Raw genomic sequence first — 22273 nt, 5'->3', positions numbered from 1 at the left:
CCTTTTTTTTTTTTTTTTAAGTTATGACAGCAGGTTATAGAGATACACAAGCATGGTCAGATGGCATTCATCTGATGGGACACTAGGCAAGGAAACAGAGAGTGTTGAGGAAAAAACAGACATCCTAAATGACTTGAGAATTGGACTTTTCTTTCAGAGGCACTACAGAGGCTCCTTGACTTACAAAGGGGTTCCATCCTGATAAACCCATGGTAAATTGAAAGTATCTTAAGTCAGAAATGCATTTATTACATCTAACCTACTGAACAGCATAGCTTAGCCAAGCCTACATCAAGTGTGTATGCAACACAATATCCGAAAAACGCTGGCAACACAGCACTCTACAGAATATCTGCTGTTTATCCCAGTGATCGTGTGCCTGGCTGGGAGCCGCCCAGCATCACAGGAGAGTATCATACCATATATTTCCACCCTGGGAAAAGACCAAAATTAAAAATTCCAAGTACAGTTTTGACTGACTGTGTATATATCTTTTTTTCATAAAATTGAGAAATCGTACCTCCAACTATCATTAAGCAGGGAACTGTCTGTAATTATAAACTGCTTTAACAAGCATGTACTGAGCCTTCATTTAATTTCAGATCATTATAAATCATCAATTCGTTTATTATGCCTTCAAGAATATTTTCAATAAACATTTATTAAATATCAGCTTTATACCAAGAATTCTGTTAGGCAGTAGGAATACAATGATGATTAAGATGTGGATCTGGCCACAAATAGCTCACGCTACACTGAAGAGGGCAAGGTTTTTGAAAGATACAAACGACACACTAAATGCAATAATAAGAGCATAGAAGAGGTGCTTCATGAATATAAACCTTCTGAGATTACACACACACACATATAAAAGGATGCAAAATATTTGTATTACATGCATTTTTAAATATACTAAACCACTATATACACGGAGAGACCAAAATCTAGTTAATGATATTAAATACTAGTTTTCTTCTAGAAAAAGGTAAAATATGAGTTAAGTAAAACTAAAGTATGAGTCATATAAAACAGATCAATTTCTTTTTCCTTTTTCTTTTTTTTTTTTAGATTCAGGGCAGTGTTTGTGCTATGTTGTGCTGTGCCACTGCTGGCTGTAATTGTGACTCAGGGGAAGTTAAGTCGACAGTAGCCTTCTTCACTCTATCAGTTGAGTTGGGCCAACAAGAAAGCAAGCAGAATTCTTATCATTTGGAATTCCCTCATAACTCAGGTCTGATCCAACTGGGTCAGTCTTCATACACTGCTTGGCTTATCTCTTTGAGTAGATATCTCTCTGTTTACTCTGGAGTGTAGTCTAGAAATCAGGTCAATTTTTATGTATTGCTACTTGTATTCTGCCAAACTTCCAGAGGGATGTGATGTGACATAAATTTGCTAAATCCTCCAGGCCTGAAATATATACAATTAGTCTGTGTTTTTGAGATGGTAAAAAATTGAGCTGGAAAAATGTTCGAGTAAACAAATATCCACATTGGTTATTTACCTACAAAAACAAATATTCCAACCTTATATGTAAAAGTCTGAATGTAAATAGGAGCAGATGTGACAATATTATATGATGGGCCCACAGGTAAAAGTATTTTGATATAAAAACAGACCCATCATAGGTAAGTCAAACAAGTAGGACCTGACCAAAAGCAAAAAAACATGATGTAAATGTAAAAAATATTTAACTAAAATATTTAACTAATTTAAAAATAAAACACATTTCTGGGAAAGCCAAAAATTTTGAGGAAGCATATAATTTTTTAAAATATATTTGCTTCTTTGATTTTTAAATTTTATTTTAGCTAAACTAGGAGGTAAATCGAGGAGAGGAAATTCTCCAAATGTAGGTGAAGAAGTTCAGAGTTAATCTATGTAAAAAAAAATGTGAACTGAAGATAGGATAAAAAAGACTCAGTGATAGGAGAATGCTCTAGAAAACTGCTTTTCTCCAAGAAAATGGCATAAACAATTGCCTTTTACCTTGACATAAGATCCATATTTCCAGTGGGCCTTCTGGTTGAGAATTTCTAAGACGCAAGATTTAATTTCATCTTTCTTACCTTTTTATTTTCTTTTAAAGATTTTTATTGGGGAATTGGGGGATGGGAACAGCGCTGGGGAATTGGGGAAAGGGGAACAGACAAGTTCTTCAGTCTAGTTGTGGAGGATGTTGCTTCACTGGCCCAAGTTGGCACCATCATTGCGCTCTTTCCGGGTGAGGCAGATCAGTCGCCGGCTTCTGGACAGCCGCTCACAGCAGCTTGAGAGCCGCTCACGCTGGCTGCTGGCTACACACGGTAGCCCATGGCAACCCACTGCAGCAGGGGCAGCAGCCTACGCAGTCGCCCGTGACTCACAGCAGCCCAGTTCCAGGTTGAGCTGTTGTTCAGCATCTTAGCTGTAGAGGGCAGTGTCACTGGCCCTCATATGTGGGATCCAAACCGGGGCCCTCTGGCGTCCCAAGCCAGCTCTTAACCAATGCACCACTCGGCCGGTCCTCTTACCTTTTTCTCTCTTTGTTTTACCTTTAAAATTACATTAGAATGAAATATTAAAATTAAAACTATATGCAGTGTCTGGCATTTTAATCAGAGGCAAAAGGAAACAGACATTTTAGTTGAACATAAATATTTTCTTGGGAAAATCAGGATAATGCAAATCACGACGCATAGCTACATCTCCTTTGAGGCACCACCGACCTTACATGTAAAACAAAATTTCTTAGGAAAGAATAAGTCTTTTCAGGAATAATTTATAAATAAGATTAGGACTACTTTATTCATCCTTAACTAAAAGAAAACAAAAAGTAAGGCAATTGTCTTAAGGACGAGCAGAAGAGAGAAATATGAGATTAGAAAATTTTCTCTTCTGATGGTGAAATTTAACATTAATTAATGAACACTTATTCCATCCCCAGGCACAGTTCTAGATGCTGAGGATAGGCAAATACTAAAAAGACTCAGCTTTTGGTCTTAAGGAGCTAATTGAGAGAAATCAACATGTCCACATACAGTTAGGTGACAATATTATAAATGCTTTAATAGAAGGATAAAGTGATTCTATGGAAGTTCTTAAGAAATCAGAGAATTCATAGACGATATCAGAATGACAAAACTTGTTTTCAATCTTGAAGGGCATTCAAGGGCATAATTCTACACACAAAAAACAGCAGCACGAAGACACTGGGGATGAGAGAACTGGAAACAGCCAAGATGTTGCAGAATGCCAGAAACAGGAGTAGCGGAGATGCTGCAGAGAGTCATCTGCACACTCGTCCAGGTGATGAAGTATCTTGTTTGTCAGGTTGTGTAATGTAAACTTTATCATTATCGATGACATACCACTGAGAAACTTTAAGCAGATGAATGACAAGATGAGTCAGAGAGAGAGAGTTGTAGAAGATTATGATCAGAAATAGGAGAAGTAGATAAGTGGTCCATAATGCACTAATCAATGAGAACGCATATAAGCATTTGAATGAAGGTAGCAGTAGTGGGACTGGAGATGGGAGAAGACATATTGGGGGTGCCAAAAAAATGTATACACATGACTTGTATTCATCTTTTGTTATCAGTATATATTGAGTATGACAATTTTAATACAGTTTTTTTTCTGCCTTAAAATATGTATACATTTTTTTGGCACCCTCTGTATTTATTCTGAGACACAGGAAAGTGTCTCAACATGTCATCGGTCATACAAAATTCCTATCCTCATAAAAGTTGCATTTTAATGAGGTAATCATATAGTAACCAAACACCTAATTAAAATATAAAATGTAATATTTAACATGAGAATACTGATTTTATATTTAATGTTAAATTATTAAATTTAATGCTTTATATTCAATATAAAATTTAAAATGAGAAGAGAACAGCAAGGCAACTGGAAGGCAATATTTTCAATAGGGTAGTCAGGGAAGCATCTCCAAGGAGGTGAGCTCAAAGGAGAGGCTCAAGTGATGTGGAGGGTGGTAGCTATGGAAAGAACTGGGGTAAGGATGCTCTAGGAAAGAGACGTGAGCTTTAAGTATAAAGGTTCTGGGGTGGGAGTGAGCTTGGTGTGTTTGAGACGGACTTGGAGTAAGATCCAGGGAGAGTACTATGATGTCATATGGCAATGTTATATGTCAATGTTATATGTCAATTATATCTCAATAAAGCTGGAAAAAAATGTATCATGAGAAATCCTTGCGAGATGTTGAGCAGGGTGGTAATCACTGTGTAAAAGGCCATATGGTTGCTGTGTGGAAAACAGAGCCCAGGGGGGCAAGACTGGAAATGGAGGTCGGACAGGAGGCTGCTGCAGTTGTCAATGAGCGACGATGGCTACTCTGATCACAGGGGTGCTAAGACGATTAGAGGCCAGTAGGCTCTGGACGCCAGAAACAATAGTTGCAGGATAGGCATGTCATGACTTAAACCATTGTGAAAAATATAAATTTTTATAAATAAAAATATAAAAAAAGGTTTTTCCATGTATTTTCTATGTACAAATATGCTAAATTCTGTAATACAACTCTCAGCTCTGCAATGAGAAAATGATATACAAATCATATGCCATTATGTCATTTCCCTATAGACGTCCATTGAAGAATTTTCCTATCCTCATGTTCCATTCAAATAACATTTCTGCAGTGTATATTTAAATGACCCATAGATACACGTGTGTATAGGTATATTGTATATGAGTGTGTATGTATGTGATAGTATATAGTCTTACATTATTATATTTCTCAATTCCTCTTGACTTTGAAACAGTTTCCTTTAGAATTCTTAGGTTCAAAAACAAAACCCTATTCAGTTGTAAACAGATGCCAAAAGGAATACACAAGCCAAAACAAAAAGGCTAACCCTGCTTCGCAGTAGCAAAAGCTTTCTAGTACCACAGTGGTCTGTCTTGGGGGAAAAAAACAAAAAAGGGCTTTTTTGTTGTTTTGGCCTTTTGCTCTTTATTCAGGATGGATTACTACCGTATCGTTCCTAGAGCTCTGTTCACAATGGTTTTACATGACTCAAGCTTTGGCACCCCCTCACTAAACTATTTGCTTTAGTGAATTCTAAATTTCTCTTACAGGGACTACAACTGTCTCAGAATCAAACTGCCTTCTGTAGTAGTTACTGAGCACATGGTATAACTGGAATCCTTGAAACTCATTACAAAAAAAGTGCAGGGGGTGGGTGAGAACAGAAAAAGAGTAAAAAAAAAAAATAATTGCAAGAAATTAGCAGGTTCAAGTAAGTCAGACTTCTCAGGAAGAAAGATCTGACAGAGACACTTAGAAGGAATCGGCCTCCAGGTTCAGCCATGTTGGATTTTTGCTCATCACCTCTCATTCTTCTCACATAGGCTGACTCATCAAACTGCCATATAATGCTTACAGAAAAGGCCAGTTTTATTGGGGTTTATTCATTTTAAAATGCTCTCTGATGCAATGAGAACTTGATTAAATTGCTACCTACTCTCAAAGTGAGTTTAAACCTTCAAGAAAAAACAAGTGATCATACACTTACTGCAATGCAGTATTTTCACAAAAGCTCAAGCACTCTGCAATCACAGGAAACCAAAACTCTGAATTAATTATTTAGCAGATAAATTAATTTTGTAGAATATTTAGGTGATAGAATGGCTTTTCTTCAACGCTGACATAATATTCTACACATATAAACTTATCAGATGCACTGCTACCCTCCATATAAATAGCAATGTTTACCACCGTCTGAATAAATAGTACAGCTGGAACAAATACAAAATATAATGTGAGGCCTATACGATTATTTGTGAGTTCATCAAAACATCAAACTTCTTTTAAACATCTTTGCAAAAGTACCAGCTGTGGGTTTTTCCCCCTCAATATTTTACCTTTACTTGTTATTTTTCTCTAAAAGGGCACATCCTTTAGCTCAAAATGAGTTTTGATCATTCCAATTCATGTCTCTTTATAATGAATTTTAGAAATTCATCAAAGCACACATATTTACTTTCTCCCAAATGGAGCTTTTTACACCTATAAAGTAATCAATTGATTTATTTAGCAAGAAGTTATTGAAGAAAACTAAGAGCAATACAAGGCAGCATCCATTTTTGGCCATAATCCTTTTAGACATAAGGCTTATTTTTATAAGCTGGGTTTTAAAAAATACCTTATTTGTGTGCTACTGGTAAGAATTAACTGATATATAGAATACATTCACTATTTTAACATGATACTAAAATTATGATTCACAGTTTTATCTTTATGATGGGTATCTATTCTGCCAGATCTTGAACTATTTGATCCAAATGTTCAAATTTGTTAATTCTGTAGACAGGTTTTGCCTTGGTATAATATAGACTGCTAGCTGTTTACCAAAATCCCTTTCTTCTTTTTCCTGAGTGCATAGCAGGAGTACATTTCCAAATCTCCCTTATAGTTGGGTATGGTCATATGACTCAGCTCTAACCAATGCAATGTGAGCAGAAGTGACATATCCACTTCTGGGTTTAGCTCATATACAACTCCCACGTGCTCCTCCTTGGTCTTGGCCCTTCTACCAGCTGGATGGAGACAATGATGAAGTAAAGCCATGAATGAAAGGATTCGGGATCCCTGGTCTACTATGAAGAGGACAGGCAGCCTCCCAACCGAAATACTCACCCAGGACTGTTCAATGAGCAAGAAATAAAGTTATAACACATTTCTGGATCTATGTGTTTTAGCAATTAGCCAATCAATCCTAACTAATATACTTGGTTTTAAAGAAAAGCATAATGAATTTTTTTTAAAGGATGAGGCTAATAGTAGTAATAAGTTTGAATGAAACAAATTTAAGTAATGATCCTCAAGTAACTGCCTGCACTGCAAATCCTGACGGCCCATAGGTGCTGGAGTGGGAGAAATGAGAAAGCGAAGAGGAAAGGGCGCTTCTTCCAACGCCTCTTAAATCACCCTCTTCATGCCCTTTTCGTTTCCTAGTATAGATGGAGCAAAGATGGCTCAGCCTTCAGGTTGGTCTTCTTGTAATACCTGCTTTGTGGCCAAGATAGAATTTGCAATCACTTCCAGAGAAACTTAAGACAGCCTGATATTTGCTAAGGACAAAGTGGAAGCACTGCCTTTCCTGAGATGCTAGAAGCTAGAAGGCTTCACACAAGGTCTCCTTCCTGCCTGCCCAGTCCATCTTCGCCTTCCCTCACTGGCTTCACTTTTCTTCAGAGGAAGGGTTGGCCCTCATTTTTATTTAATTTTTTAAATTTTTATTTAATTTTATCTATTTATTTATTTTGGCCCTCATTTTTACTAATATTAATCTCTCTACTTGTTCTTTAACGTATCTTTCCTGCCTCCTTCAGGGCTTTGTTTCCTTAACTATCCCCATGTGCTCTCACAGTGTCATCTTCTTCCTCCCTTCCTTTCTGACTATAAGCATACTCTATTCTTCCATCCAAAACAACCACCCAACCATACATCCAAAACAAATGATCAAAAAAAGACCAACCCACCACCACCACTATAAAGCCTATTTTATAAATATGCTACCTAGGGTGAACACTCATTTCTTTTTCACCTAGGGAATTCCTCTTTTATTTACCACTTACACTTTCAATCCTGTGTACTCTTTTATTATTGTTATTGACTATTAACAACAATTTATTAGATATTATTTTGTTTCCCATCTCATAACATGGTTCTGGAGGCACAGATATGGAAAAGACAAAACTTCTGCCTTTGAGGACTTCACAGAGCTGGGGGGAAAGACAGAGATGGAAATGATTATACACCAAGATGACTCTTGGGTGGTCTAGATAGATATGTTTACAAGGCTATGGGAGCCCCTCTTCCACCAAAGGCAAATGCCATTTTGGGGGGGCCTGGAGAAGAAAGCTTCACAGAAGAAATGACATTTGACTTGAACCGACACAGGCTTTTGTAAATGGGACAAGGGGAAGATGGTTATTTAGGGAGGGGTTGCCGAAATAGCAAGGCAATAGTAACATGAGAAAGATATGGTACACCAAGACAAATAATTAAGTTGAGGAAGCAACAAGTCTGTTGTGGTTAGACTAAAGGAAAGGCAATTGGGTAAGAGGGAGGGATTTGAGGGAGGGATTTGGAGCCCTGTTCTGAAGGGGATTGAACGAGGTCGGACCTTCGTATTATAGGAGAATTTTAAAAAGCCAAAAGGAATGATCTGATATACATGAAAAATCACATGGTGCCAGCATGCAGGAGAGTCAAGTTATAAGAGTCAGGAGAAGGCAAGCTCACCAAAGGCCACGGAAAGTTTCAGGTAAATGTACCAGAGGCCTGGGCTGGGGGAGGAGGAGTGTCCAGCCCTCAGATTATGAGGTCGGTAACCACAGGATGATTTTCCCTCTTCTGTTTGAACACAAAGCAGATTTCAATTGGCTTTGACTCCTTCCCCAAATTAAGGCTATTGCTACTGGTCTATAGAATTTTCTGAAGGCAAACATCCAGCAAAATTTGACTTTTAAGACCTTTCACCAAAAAAAAAAGAAGACCTCCCACAGTAAGCCTCCCTTTTTAAGTGACTTATACTCATGACCAGTAAAAGAACTAAATGCATAGTAGCATAGTAACCGTTCCTGAACCACCATTCTTTTATTCTAACCAGTAGAAAAATTTAGTGCTTATCAGCCCCACATTTTCATCTTTTCCACACCACATTTTCATCTTTTCCTGTTTCCATTTGGCTGAACCGTTAAACACCAAGGCTTAATAACAGCACCCTGCTAACAAGAACCCCAGCCTCGTGCAGCAGGTGTTGCCCACCTCTGCCTACAGAATTGCAGCCCAAACAATCTGCTCAGAACTGCTGAGAAATCAGTAGAATGTGCTTCTGACTCAGCCTGTTAAGTAGGAGGACTGTTATTGTTATTTTAACTCCTGCTGGAGTATGTGGGCAATTCTCCCTCTTTCCGTCTCTAGTTAACCATGAGACATCCCTCTTCGAAATCACACCCCTGGAATAGGTTCTTGCTCACTAAGGGCCAGAACCGTTTGGGGTCTGGGTCTGACTGCTAGCTGATAGAACCAATGAGGATAGGCTTTCATAATGAAAGCCTAGCTGATATCCTAATTGACCAATAGAATTCATCGTGAGGATGTGAATTCAGCCTTTAAAATTATTCACATAGAATGCCATAGACCAGAGCTGAATCCTGATGAGATAGTAATCAGTAAGTCACAGTGCTTATTTTCAGAGAGGATGGTGAAAATAGCAGGTTTTCTTTTTCCTTTCCTCAACTGTTGGGGTGTTGTGCTCCTACTGTTAGTCTTTCTCTTGCTAAATGTCCTCAGCAGTGCCAATACTCATCAAGTGTTGGCTACTCCTAAGAAATATTGTAGGGGCCGGCCGAGTGGCTCAGTTGGTTAAGACCTCGCTCAAGAGTTTGAGCTCTGAGCAACAGCGGTTTGAGTCCAGCCCGAGCTGAGCAGCCGCTGAGCTGCCAACAGGTAGCAGGATGGCTCAGCTAAAAAAAAAAAAAAACAGAAATATTGTAAAAATAAAGCAAACAAAATCAGCCTATTTTACAGAAAATTGTGTTGAGGGTTCAACTTCACCCTTTTGTGAATAATGAAAAGAAATAAATCTCTTATGAAGATAAAGCAAAATCTAAGCAATGCCACATCATGGCAAACATTATTATTTAGATAAAAGACTGCATGGACTAATAAAATAAATATTGTCTGCTCTTCTAAAATGTTTTTCTCATTTCCACTTCGCTAACTTGTCCCTAATTTATCTTTGTGTTTTTGGTACTATAAATTAAGATTCAAGATTAGGCATCAGTAGGATAAAGTTTTGTCATGATGCTGATGTGTCACGTGTCAAAAGCATCCAGGAAAGCTCTTTAGCATTTCAGAAGTGGTACATTCTATTAAGACAAACTGAAGGAATCTTTAAAAGGGCAACAACTATCACTGATGTGCATTATGGACAATTGTGTGTGCTGGGCATCATTCCATAGAAACCCCTGCATACCTATTCAGTCCTTAACAAGCGAGTGCCCGCCAAGATAAAGAGACTGCTCTAGACACAGCTCAGACCATCACACAATCTCTGCTCTCAGTGGTAGGAGAGGATGCTGAGATGATGTCAGGGAGGTAGAAAATGCTGGTTTATACAGCACCTTGCTGGCCACGGGAGGAGTATGGGCTTTATTCTGACTGTTAGGGGCCATCACTGGTGAATTTTGAACAAGAGAGTCATATCAATTGATTAAGATTTATAAGAGATCACACTATGTGAACAAGAGACTACAGATGGTAAGATTGAGGAGGCTACTGCAGTAATCAAGGTGAGAGAGTGGATTCCAAGGATACAGGTAGAAATAAGGAGAAATTACCCGATTCTGGACAGGCATGAGTTTGGTACTATTATCTGCTATGAGGCTTAAGAAGTTAATGTTCTAATTGGTGATGGAGGCCTGGGAAGAAACCAATTGTCAGGGCTGTTTACTACTCCGTAATGTTTACATGGGGCTTTTGTGTCAAAGAGGTGCAGGTATTATATGAAGATTCCAACTTTAGAGAGCTATATCAACCTTTGCATTTAGAATCACATGTATTAGGTTTGAGATTTTCAATTGTAAATTTTACAGAATAATTAGTAATATTAGCAAATGATTACAAAGACTTTGTCATTTACAAAGCATTTTCACTCCTATTATCTCATTCAATTTAATAAAATCGGCATGGTTAAATAATTGCAAAGGTAATTACTTGGTAAACAATGTCAAAATAAAGCAAAATAGAGTGAACTAATTAAATATTCACATTTATGGTATCACTGAATGAATCTTTGTTGTTCTCAATAGCCTGTTTTCTCGCTCTGGGTAGATACTGTGTCTTCATTGGTTTTCTAATATTAGCCCCCCCCTTCAACTCACACGAAAGGATTCAAATAAACATTGGAGGAATGAATTAAACTGCTATTTATGTGTCAAATAGGTTAGGTTTCCACAATTCTTTTCCTGGTAGGCAGGATAGCTTTCAAGTCTCAGAGCGATGAGTTTCAATCCAGGCTCTGCAATCATAAGTTGCATAAGTTGCATGACATATTGGGCCTGAATTTCCTCATATGCAAAATTGCAATGCATTGCTGACCTATGAGGTTTACATACAATCTTGCATTTACTCATATTTGTCCAGCAAAGGTTAGTTTATCTCTTCTTTCTCCCCCAACTCTGCCAGGGTAGTAATTTATTCCCTTCAGAAAATGACAGTTATGAAAGATGTTGTCTACAAATCTTACTACTGCTTATCGACATTTTTTTAACCTTTAAACAAATGGTAGAATTAGCTGTTAGAGAAAATTAGAAACAAAAATCCTTTCTTTTAAAAAGTATCTCTCATGATTTTTAAATGGAAAATGAGCAATTAACATTGGGAAAATAAGACTGTTTTTCTTTTAAGTATCTTTTAATTTTGAAGGTAGTTATTTACGTTGTATTTGGGAATAGTCAGTATTTCATCTATGGGGAAATAAAACAGATTTCAATTATTGTATTATGGCAAAAGCGGTGAATCATGAGTTCCATTAGTTAGCAAGATCCTTACAGCCAATAAAAAAAGTACTTTTTCTAATTAGAAAAAATGAAACATAAACACGATTCACATGATATTACATATTAAGAACTTTGAATTTCTTATACACGAATCCTAAAAATGCTTTGATAGCCACGCTTAAAAGATTTTAGCAAACCTTCAACATGCTGAAAGTTATTCAGAATAAATATTAAATAAAACTAAGCACCAGATGATTGAAACATTAAAATGAGTCAACTCTATGACACTTAGAATGAGTAAACCAGATCCTCTAGTATCAATATGGATGGGGCTCAACTATAGTGTTAGCTAAAGGCAAGCTGCAAAAGAATATCTAATATATATATTTATATATATATACTATTTATATATATATATATATATATATATATATATATATATATATTTATATAAACTTTTAAAATGTAAATAATTATATGGTATATTGTTTCACACAGATGTCATTAAAATATTAGAACACACACAGGAGGGGTTCTATATCCACTGTCAGGATTGTGACACCTTCTAGGAAGAAAGGAAAGGGAGCAGGCAGGGTGGGTTTTGCTCTTTCTGTGATGGTTTATTTCCTTAGAGAAGATCTGAACACCACACATGGTGATCACGCTGTAAGGTATATAAATATCTAATCACTATGTTGTATACCTAAAACTAGCATAATGTTGTATGTGAACTATAATTAAAAAATAAATTTAAAAAAAGATTCGAACTAAGCTGAATGTTTGCACTGGTTTAATCCATACAGTTGACACTTAGGGTTTTACTATAAATTTTTTATATTTCTCTTTGAAAATGTTGTAACTTTTCCTGATTAAAATAAAATAATAAAGAAATAAAACAGTAAAGCATACATTTCTGTGGTCAATTTAAGATTGGATATTCCATACGTCTAATAAAAAGAAATTAAATTAAAATGCATTCTTCATTTCCTAGAATAAGAAATCAATCATTTGTATTCTTTCTGTAATATTACTCTGCTTATATTATTTTAGGAATTTCAAATTTAAATAAAGATATAAAATAAAGGAAAATATTATCTCTGTTTGCAAACTGAGCTAAGTATGTACATTCCTTTATTTACTCATGCAACAATCATAAAGTAACATATACAAACATAAAATAAATGTTTGCCTACTATGGTTCTTTCAGTAAATGTATTACATATTTTTTTCTTCCTTAAATTCAGATGGAACCAACTCAAAACATAGGTGACTCTGATTACCAGACATTTCTACCACAACATGAAACCACTCCCGCAGTAAGAGCGTGGTCTGGCATTCTTTCCAGTGTCTGTAGCTCCCAGACCCATGTATATAGCCTTGAGTGAACTGCTGCATCTACCTGCCTCCTCCCTTGCTGCCTCATGTCCCTAATCTGTAAAATGGGGATGATCCCTGTATCTACTCATAGGGTTGCTGTAAGGAGTAAACAGTCGAATTTATGCAAAGTAAGTCATGTAGGTTCAAGTCTGGCACATAGTAAATGTTGAGAAAATACTATTGGTGTTAGCAGGGGTTACAGGCTTCGTTCAATCCTCATCTCAGAAAAAAAGATCTTTTCATTTGTTTACCATTAAATCATTTAAAGTATTAAGTGCTATTTTAATAATCCTAACTCTAGGATCTCTAGAATTCTTGTGTATTTCTCCCTTATCAAAAGGAATTGATATTTATTTAATAAAGTTGTTTTTTTTTTAAAATATGGTTAACAGTTATTTTTCATCACTGTGGGCAACTCTTTCATTGTAGAGAGGATAGGGGCTTACCGGTTCAAGGAAGCAGTAAAACGGCAAAGTTTGTTTTGTTATGTTCTCAAAGGGTTGATAATCGTTTCTGGCTTCTTTCTGTAAAAAAAGAAAAGTCGAGAACCATATGATTTCATTCACATGTGGGATAAACTGAAAGCAACAAGCAAACAAGAGAAACAAGCAAACAAAAACTCACAGACACAGACAATAGTTTAGTGGTTACCAGGGCGGAGGAGGGAGGTAGAAGAGCATAAATGGGTCGAATCCAATACATAGATGATGTATTATAGAAATGTACAGGTGAAACCTATGTAATTTTACTAACCAAAGTCTCCCCAATAAATTTATGAAATTTTAAAAAAAATTTAGGAAATTAATAATTTAATCTTTGATCCATGTACATTAATTACATCGTGTAAATCAATACCAAATTCAACTTGTGTCTGTCTCTGTTTATGCTGGGTCGCTATGAGACCATGTGATGAATTTCATGGTGGTTCCTTTAGTCATATATTGAGTCTTTACAACCGGCTGGGCATTGTTTCAGGTGTTGGGAATAGAGCACCGAAAATGCTAATCGTTGCAGATGTCATCTCACCTTTTAGCTTCACTCCAGTGAAGAAGCTACTTAAGTATTACATCCAAAGGAAAATAAAATTTTAAATTGTTTAAATTATTTTCAGCTAATAAACAGCAGGCATTTGTAGAATATATTCATCCTGGTAAACTGTAATTATATCCAGTAAGCTTTAAAGGATTGCACCTCTAGCCCAGTTTGCATTGATTCTCCCCAGCACAGGTTGGAGAGGACTTTTTTTTTTTAATGACTAATTAAATTTTCTATGTAGGTGCTAAACTTATTTTGACACTCAGGATCCTAAAAGTCATTCTGGATTAGTACTCCTGCTTAGAAACCACACTAGAACAACACAGAAGACGTCTTACTAATATGGTACCTAGAAATAAAGACAATTACTAGAAGGCACTAGGCTTGTGTTGTATTTCAGAAGCCATGCAGGTGGAATCACCTTCATCTACATAAAAGACTGCAAAGAGAGATCCATACATAAGTAATTGTGCTTAAATGCAAGAGGCAGAGCTCAGAGGCCTGTGCTGTAGTCGTGGGGTCTTACAAAGGGGTTTAAATCTATGTATCTCAATGTGTTTTCACCAGGGCCTGTGTGATTTCACCCCTGGTAACGTGGACTCCATCATATTCTCAAGGAAGCTGTTGCTTTACAAGAAGAAGCCTTAAGACTCAAACTGGGATAGCTATCAGCTCTTCTTCAAGTCCCAGTAGGAAATGTAAACTTGGAAAAAACTGAGCAGGGGCTCAGTTCTTTTCTATGACCTTTCAGAGAACAACCCGTATGTGGACAGCTGACAAGGGTTTGATTTAAAAAAGACAGACACTGACTGGGTCAGGTCCTGTATTAAGTGCTTTTACATGTGTTAGCTCACGTAACCTGGGAGCATTCACACACAATGTGCAGCAGAGAATACGTCTGTTAATGCATAGTGAACCGGTTTTTAAAATAAAGAATATTCTGTCGGTAAGAATAAACACAGTAGAATTCTCCATTCCCTCAAATAATTTGATAGTTATTTTAGGAGAATCATTCGACTGCCCAGACCTCTGAACACCATTTTTCCCCTCTTTAGTCTAGCTCAATAATTCCCAAATTTGGAATATGTTTATATATGATACTATGTACTTATAGATTTATATATGGCATATATTTACATATGACACATATATTGATATATAACATTATGATAACTTAAGACTACATAAAGAATTTTATGGGCAGTCTTAACTAAAAGCAAATTAAACCTCATAGGTGGATTTGAAAACAAAAATAAAATGGTAGACCAGCTCTGGACCTTGTCCTAATAAAAGGAGTCAATGAAAGCTGTATAAAATATTCTTTCTTTCCTGTTTAAATTCCTTATTGTCCATAAATTCTTTAATGTGAATTTTTTTGCACTTCATCTTCACGATTTTCAAGTACACATGTACCCATGTGTATAAGTGTGCAGATTATATATGTGTGTGTATATCATTTACCCTGGTAAAAGTAAGGAAAAAAAAGTTATTCTGTAAAACAGGGTCAGCAAACAATGGGCCATAAACTAGGTCCACCCTAGCGTGGCCTGTTTTTCTAAATCCAATGTTACTGGCACACAAACCATGTCCATTCATTCATTCCTGTGTTGTCTGTGGCTGCCAGAGCAGAGGACCTGTAACAGACTGTATGGACCTTTTCATATTTATATGTGACCCCAAATATTTACCATCTGGCCCTTTACAGAAAACATTCACTACCACCTATTATCAAAGAGCAGGTTCATCATTTGAGCAACACTAAAAACAATATTAAAAAAAAATAACATCCTTTTTTCAGTCTTTCCAAAATTAACTCAGTAGTTATATATGAATGAGAGTAAAATTTCAGCCCTAAACACTTAAAGGCTAATTTCATTCCTACAGAATTTAGAAATTATTGGCCAAAGAATAAGATGATTATTAGAAAATTGACAGTACCCAGTACCTATTAGTCACAAAAATCATGCTCCCCATTTAGCCAACATCCTGGCTTTTTTGTGTTTTTTTTTGTTGTTGTTGTTGTTGTTATAAAATTAAAATGAGTATCTTTTTTTTCTAGACTTTATTTTGTGAGGAAGAGATAAATGCCATGTGGGATTTAGTTTTGTTTTTTTTTAAAGATTTTTATTGGGGAATTGGGGGGATGGGAACAGTGCTGGGGAATTGGGGAAAGGGGAACAGACAAGTTTCTGTCATTTTTGTTCTTCAGTCTAGTTGTGGAGGACGTTGCTTCACTGGCCCAAGTTGGCACCAACATTGTGCTCCCTGGTGAGGCAGATCAGTCGCTGGCTTCTGGACGGCCGCTCACTGCGGCTGCTGGCCGCTCACGCTGGCTGCTGGCTACACACGGTAGCCCATGGCAACCCACTGCCACAGGGGCTGCAGCCTACGCCGTCGCCGGCGACTCATGGCAACCCAGCTCCAGGTTGAGCTGTTGTTCAGCATCTTAGCTGTAGAGGGCAGTGTCACTGGCCCTCATATGTGGGATCCGAACCGGGGCCCTCTGGCATCCCAAGCGAGTTCTTAACCATCGCGCCACTCGGCCGGCCCGGGATTTAGTTTTTAAAAGCAACTTATGGCCTATTCTAAAGGCACATAAAATTCAATAGTCATTTTAAATTAACACAGTGCAGTTAGAAGTGATAATTTTTATTCCATAAAGAAAGGATTCAATTACCTTCACACAGTTTTTGCTAAGAGTATTACTTGGCACAGTTTTAGTATTTGATACATTATATAGAGTGGCTGCAACATCCCTAAAACCCTATTACCAAACATTTATACAGCATTTACTACGAGCCAGACAATGTTCAAAACACTTTATTTATATTAATTCATTTATTCCTCCCTATCAGCCTCTAAGACAGGAAACTATTATTACCTCCACTTTACAGAAGAGAAAATTTAGGCTGAGAGACTTCGAGTGGCCTTCCCAACATGACACACCTAGAAAGTGGCTGAGCCTTTCAGCCACCAAATACCAAGTCCTTATAGCCTCCGAGAGTTGGTTTTAGGTCTTCGACTCTAGTTAAAGACAATATCAAGCATAAACGTTTTGTGGCTCCTCTGAGAAGCGGTATTTCACCGATGGCAACTTTCAATTTACTAGAAATACTAAGCACATATATTATTCAGCTTCTTGAACAAATGGAAATTTACTCAGCTGCAGTTCTGCCTCTGTTCTCTACTGCATTTTTTTTCTATCAGGGTTACTTATGCCACTTCCCAGAACCTTGTAGAGCTGGGTCTTAACACTGTTGAGACTCATGACTGATAACGCCTGACAAAGTCCATTGGTTAACAACTATATTTCACAACAGAGAATACAACACAACAGAGGATGTGTGTTGGCATCGCAAAGTAAGTTGAGTATATTAATTAATGAGGAACCCAAGATAAACACTTGTTAAGCTATAAACAAAATCATTTCTGTCAGCTGATTAAAAGGATGTGCATATAATGCACTGAGGCTGCACATGATACGTGTTTGACTGTTGGCATGTTTGTGTGCAAGTTATGTGACACCTAGATCATTGAAGTTAGAATGATAAATTCATGCGGACTTTTAGAATGTTGTGAAGAAAATATTGCCAAGGTGTGGTTTTCTCAACTGATCTTAAGAACACATGTTTCAGTAAGCAGCAAAGTCAAGAAAATCTCCCCTGGACTGTGACTCCAGGATATACTTTTCATTAACCTTTGAAACGCATTCTAGCCTAAGTATCATTTGGCTCTTTTTCATGTTTTGATAGACTTTATCAGATAAACTAAACTCTGAGATGCTTGAAGTTGCTGGAATTCTGAATAGCCGAAGGCTAACTTAACCCTATTGTCTAGCATTAGCCTACTCAGCTCTCAAATAGACAATAAAAACATTGTTTTTGACATCTTCTATCAATCTGCTCTGAGATTTTGAACATTTCATGTAATTCAGCGCACTTGTCCAAGAAAACAAGATTTCAACTACTGAGAACTGAATTTCCAATACTCTTGGGAAATTATTCACTGTCCAAGCAGCCTTTAAATAGGAGCCAGTGACCAACATAAAATCGCCTAGTCTAACATGCTACTAAACAGTGTCTGTTCCCTAATAGGTTTACAAGCAGTTCATTATCACTCCTTGTGAGTAGCTGAAAGTCAAGGTGAATGAAAACCACTAATAGTTGAACAGATGAGAGAAAGATATTTCTTCCTTGGGGTTTTCTGTTAGGAGAATGTTATGTTTCTTGCAAAGGAAACATACTTCAAGATATACGTTTGAAAGAATTAAGGACACTTCACAAAAGCTCTATTCAAAACCTATGGTCTCAAGTTGACCAGAGAACCTAGGTAAGGTAGACAATAAGAGCACCCCCTTTCATTCAAACCTCCTACTCAAACATGTTGCCAAGGACTAGCAGATGGTGTTAAGCTGACTTAGAAATTACCTAGTCTTGTCCAAAGCATCTCAGCATAATTCAAGGCAGTAAAAAAGGATACAAATCAGTGAAAGATCAAGGATTGATTTAGTCAGAAATGTCAGACTTGAGTCTCAGAGTCTCTGCATAACAACGGTTTATATCCTGTTCATACAAATCCAGATGTGAGCAGGGTGACTGCAGGCTACCTCTCTCCCATGCGTGAGCTGGCAGGGGTGAGTACATTCTCCTTGGCCTCCAGGATTACTGCAGCAGGGAGGAAGACATCCGGAAGGCTGCGCATTGGCTCTTAAATGTTTTAACACAGCAGTAACACACATCACTTCCTCTCACAGTCCACTAGACTTAACTAACCACATGCCTCTGCCTAAATGCAAGGGGCTGAGAAAAATGTATCATAAAATGGAGATTTGGTAAGCAGTACAAATCTCTACTACAAGAGTGAGAGAGGCATGATGAGTCCAGTAGCTACTTTAGGGTAGTGCTCAGATGCCTTCTTTTTTGAAAAAGGTTGAGAAGAAATAATGCTCAGTGATATCACCTGAAAACTTATTTTGCTAAATTGTTAACATATGCTGACTCCGATAGACTATATAAATATAAATATTTTATTTTATAAATATTTTATAAATGAATGAATTGACACTGCAATATAGAGACCCTTGGTTAGTAAGGGGGCACATGAGTCAGTGTTTTTCCTTATTTATACGGGGGGTGCCAAAAAAATGTATACACATTTTAAAAGATGGTCAATGTTGCTCAAGCAGTAGTTCATTGTAATCAGAAGTGTCTGGATGCTGATGGTAACCATTTTGAGCACCTCTTGTAACTGCAGAAGTCAAATGTGACTTGTATTCATCTTTTGTTTTCAGTATATCTTGAATATTACAATTTCAATAGTTTTTTTCCCCTTTCTTAAAATGTGTATACATTTTTTTGGCACCCTCTGTAGACTACACTGATGTTTTCTGCCCTGAATCAAAATATACCTGAGTAACACTTCTTTCCTTGACAGAAACCATTTGTTCATTTGTTTCTAATTTTCATACAGACACTAACAATTTTTAAAATAGTATAAGTTAACGCAGGCATGTAGGTTCATGTGGTATGAGGAGAAGGAATTGAGTAAGGGCACAATCAGGCTGCCACAAAATTTATCTTAATGATAAAAACTAAATTTCCAGGCCACGCCTCATGGTCTTCTATACCATCACTATACCCTACTTTTTTCCACTTTATCCCCAACTTTCTACCATCATAAGCTCTCCCGTCTTCTTTGACGAGTTCATTTGCAGACCTATTAATTTCCCTCTTCATTTCTGCTTCCTCTTTTGCTTCCCTCCTTCTGCAAAGTCCTCTTCCTTGTCTTTTCTTCCTCCCTCCTTGCCCACCCCCTTCACTCCCTTAGGTTTGTTTGGCACCTTGCACTTGAATGGCAGCTCTCCTCTCTACATAAGAAGTCCTCCCCAAACGCCTCCAGGAGTGTTTCTGTCCACTGGTGTGTGGCTCTTGCGTCTATCCCTTATTTGACTGTCATATAAACTACCTTGTATTGTTAATTAAGTCTCCTTGACATTTTAAAAAATGCATATCGCTGCCCTTTTAATTCTGCTTTATTTCAATCCTAGAAGCCACTGGTTTCTATCAAATACATTAATTATTTTTTTCATAGTATTTTGAATTCAAAATGAATACAAATAAAGGACAAAAATGTTAAACCATGTAAGAGCATAGAATGCACTTCTAATAAGGCTGCCATATTGTCAAATTGTTTCAAGAGGTATTAGCTATTGACACTCCTACCACTGTCTAATTCCCTATACCATCAGCAGCACTGTGTATTATTTACTTGTTTAACGTCTGCCCCACCCAACTCCAATTAATCTGTAAGCTCTAGAAGGGCAGGGGCCATTTTCTTTCGTATTTACTGCCGCACTCTCCATCTGGTAGCCAGTACTTACTTGTTCCATAACTATTCATCGACTAAATGAAAAAATGAGGTATGTACTATAGAAAATGGAAAAGTGTGCCGATGCTTTACTTTTATGTGTATTAACTCCTGTGTTCCAAGCATTGAAATCTTATCTACCTGGCTTACTGTTTCCCTGTTTTGAAAGTAGGTCATTGGTAGTAAAGGTTGAATGAATGACTAAATGAAAGAATGGTTAACAGTTTATTTTCCTAACTATTCTGATTAGAGTTTGCTGAAATTAGATCTTTGAAATAAAAATAACACACACTTTGGATAGGGAACCCTGACCTGTCGCCTTCTGGCTGTGGAATATACTGGACAGACCTTCTCACTTTTTGGAACCTCAGTTTAATCACCAATAAAATGAAGATTATGACTGAGATTCCCCTTACAGTGTTGCTGCAAGAATTAAATAAAATCATCTCTAGAAAGGTGCTTTGACAACTGTGGAAAACTGCGATGTGTCAATATCAGTCTTCAAATAGGATTTCTTCACCACACAGGACTACTTGTGTAGTGCTTCTCATTCACTAAGAGCCCCAAGTTCACCTGCTGGGGAGCCATCTGCCAACCTGCAGCAGCATACAGAGATTCCACCAAGAAGACATTTGGCCGAACCCAGGCGACAGAGCGCCGGCTATTTCTGAGGTCAATGTGAGCACTCGAATTCCAGCCGTGGTCTCTAGAAGTCACAATTCCACTGACCGATGATGTCCTTTGCCTGAGCTCCCACACTCTCTAGGATGACATCCCCGACTGCTGGATAATTTGAAAAGGCATGCATTTTACAAAAGAAAACTCCGCCAGAGAGAGGAAAATACACGCTGTGCTGCAGTCATCTGACCGGAAAAAATGAAATTCCGGCAAATCTACTTTTAGCCTGAAAAGCTGAAAGCTCTTGAAGCAGAGGGATTTCATCAACTCACTGGAGTCTTGGGGAAAAGTTGACAATGAAGGGTGATCTCCAGCTGATTCAGGGCCTTCATCTTTTGCTGCATATTGTTCAAGAGGCAATGCAGGATAACTTAATTAGCTCAGTGGGGACTAAGCTGGCAACCCCCTTCTGCAATGCTAATTTGAAATATCTCTCTTCCTCCCCAAGTTATTTTCTTAACCGTGGCAGCCAACATTTTATTACTGAAGAAATTGCCAGTAATGATCCGTTTCAAAAGGTGAAGATTTCTTAATTGAGTGAGAATATTACTTGCTGGCTGAGAGGATCTATCAAAATAAAAGCTCTAAACTGTATTAGCACGCCCAGGTATCCTGGAAATTCTGTAACAATATTCATGCACACATGATACAATAATTCAGCCACCCGTATCTTAAAAATATTAAGACACACAAGGATATATCATTAAGGTTTCGCCAAACAAAAGGGGAGGACTTGGCATAGAGATGCTGGTAACGGAGGGGAAAAAAAAAAACTTTGCCTCCCTATAAATAGGCAAAGGAGGAGGCAGACGTCTGCTGGGGAGCTCTTTAAAATGTTTTTCCTCTCTTCTGTTATTCTGTCGGTGGCCGTGCAATTCCCCTTCTTTGTACTCTTTTCAGAATAGTGTTCTATTGTTATGCTTTACTTAACGGGCTTAGACTTAAGTAGACACCACAGGACGGTGGGCAGTGAGAATGGAGGGAGAAGGGGCACAGGGAGAAAGGGCTGCAGCCATATATCAGGGAACCCACAGCGCCGCGCGTTCGGAAAGCCTTTTATCTAAAGCTCCTAGTAGCCACCTAACGTCTATAATCAAGCCACATGTGTCTGGTTTATACGAAAACATATGAAAATAAGATTAAAGTCTAAGCTAAAAAGAAAAAAACGAAACCAGCAAGAGAGCCAAAGAAATTGCAAATATTCCAGCTGTTCTAATTACTGCTTTTCCAAAGGAATGTGAGGGCTGCTAACGTCTTGCTTGGGTTCCTCTGGGCTCCCCCGGGGGTGGGGGGTGGG

The 22273-nt window shown here is 37.6% G+C and overlaps 1 protein-coding gene and 1 long non-coding RNA gene across 23 annotated transcripts in view; one reads left to right on the top strand and one right to left on the bottom strand.

Annotated features, from left to right (window-relative positions):
- The window catches only part of MAP2 (microtubule associated protein 2), a 274645-nt gene that overhangs the window by 84326 nt on the left and 168046 nt on the right, over positions 1 to 22273 (bottom strand). For all 22 annotated transcript variants that reach the window (XM_019656879.1, XM_019656881.1, XM_019656874.1 and 19 more), the window contains one exon: positions 13344 to 13421. The gene's annotated coding sequence lies outside the window, so the exon portion shown is untranslated. The remainder of the gene's footprint in view (positions 1 to 13343; positions 13422 to 22273) is intronic.
- The window catches only part of LOC109390439 (uncharacterized), a 17004-nt gene continuing 8069 nt past the window's right edge, over positions 13339 to 22273 (top strand). Inside the window, exons 1-2 of the long non-coding RNA XR_002125565.1 lie at positions 13339 to 13423; positions 16147 to 16148. This is a non-coding gene — a long non-coding RNA (uncharacterized LOC109390439). The remainder of the gene's footprint in view (positions 13424 to 16146; positions 16149 to 22273) is intronic.

The sequence above is a fragment of the Hipposideros armiger genome, unplaced genomic scaffold, assembly GCF_001890085.2.
Source record: "Hipposideros armiger isolate ML-2016 unplaced genomic scaffold, ASM189008v1 scaffold_268, whole genome shotgun sequence".
NCBI classification, from domain to species: Eukaryota; Metazoa; Chordata; class Mammalia; order Chiroptera; family Hipposideridae; genus Hipposideros; species Hipposideros armiger.
The sequence above is the reverse complement of the archived record's forward strand: the minus strand, read 5'-3'. Positions and strand labels throughout refer to the sequence as shown.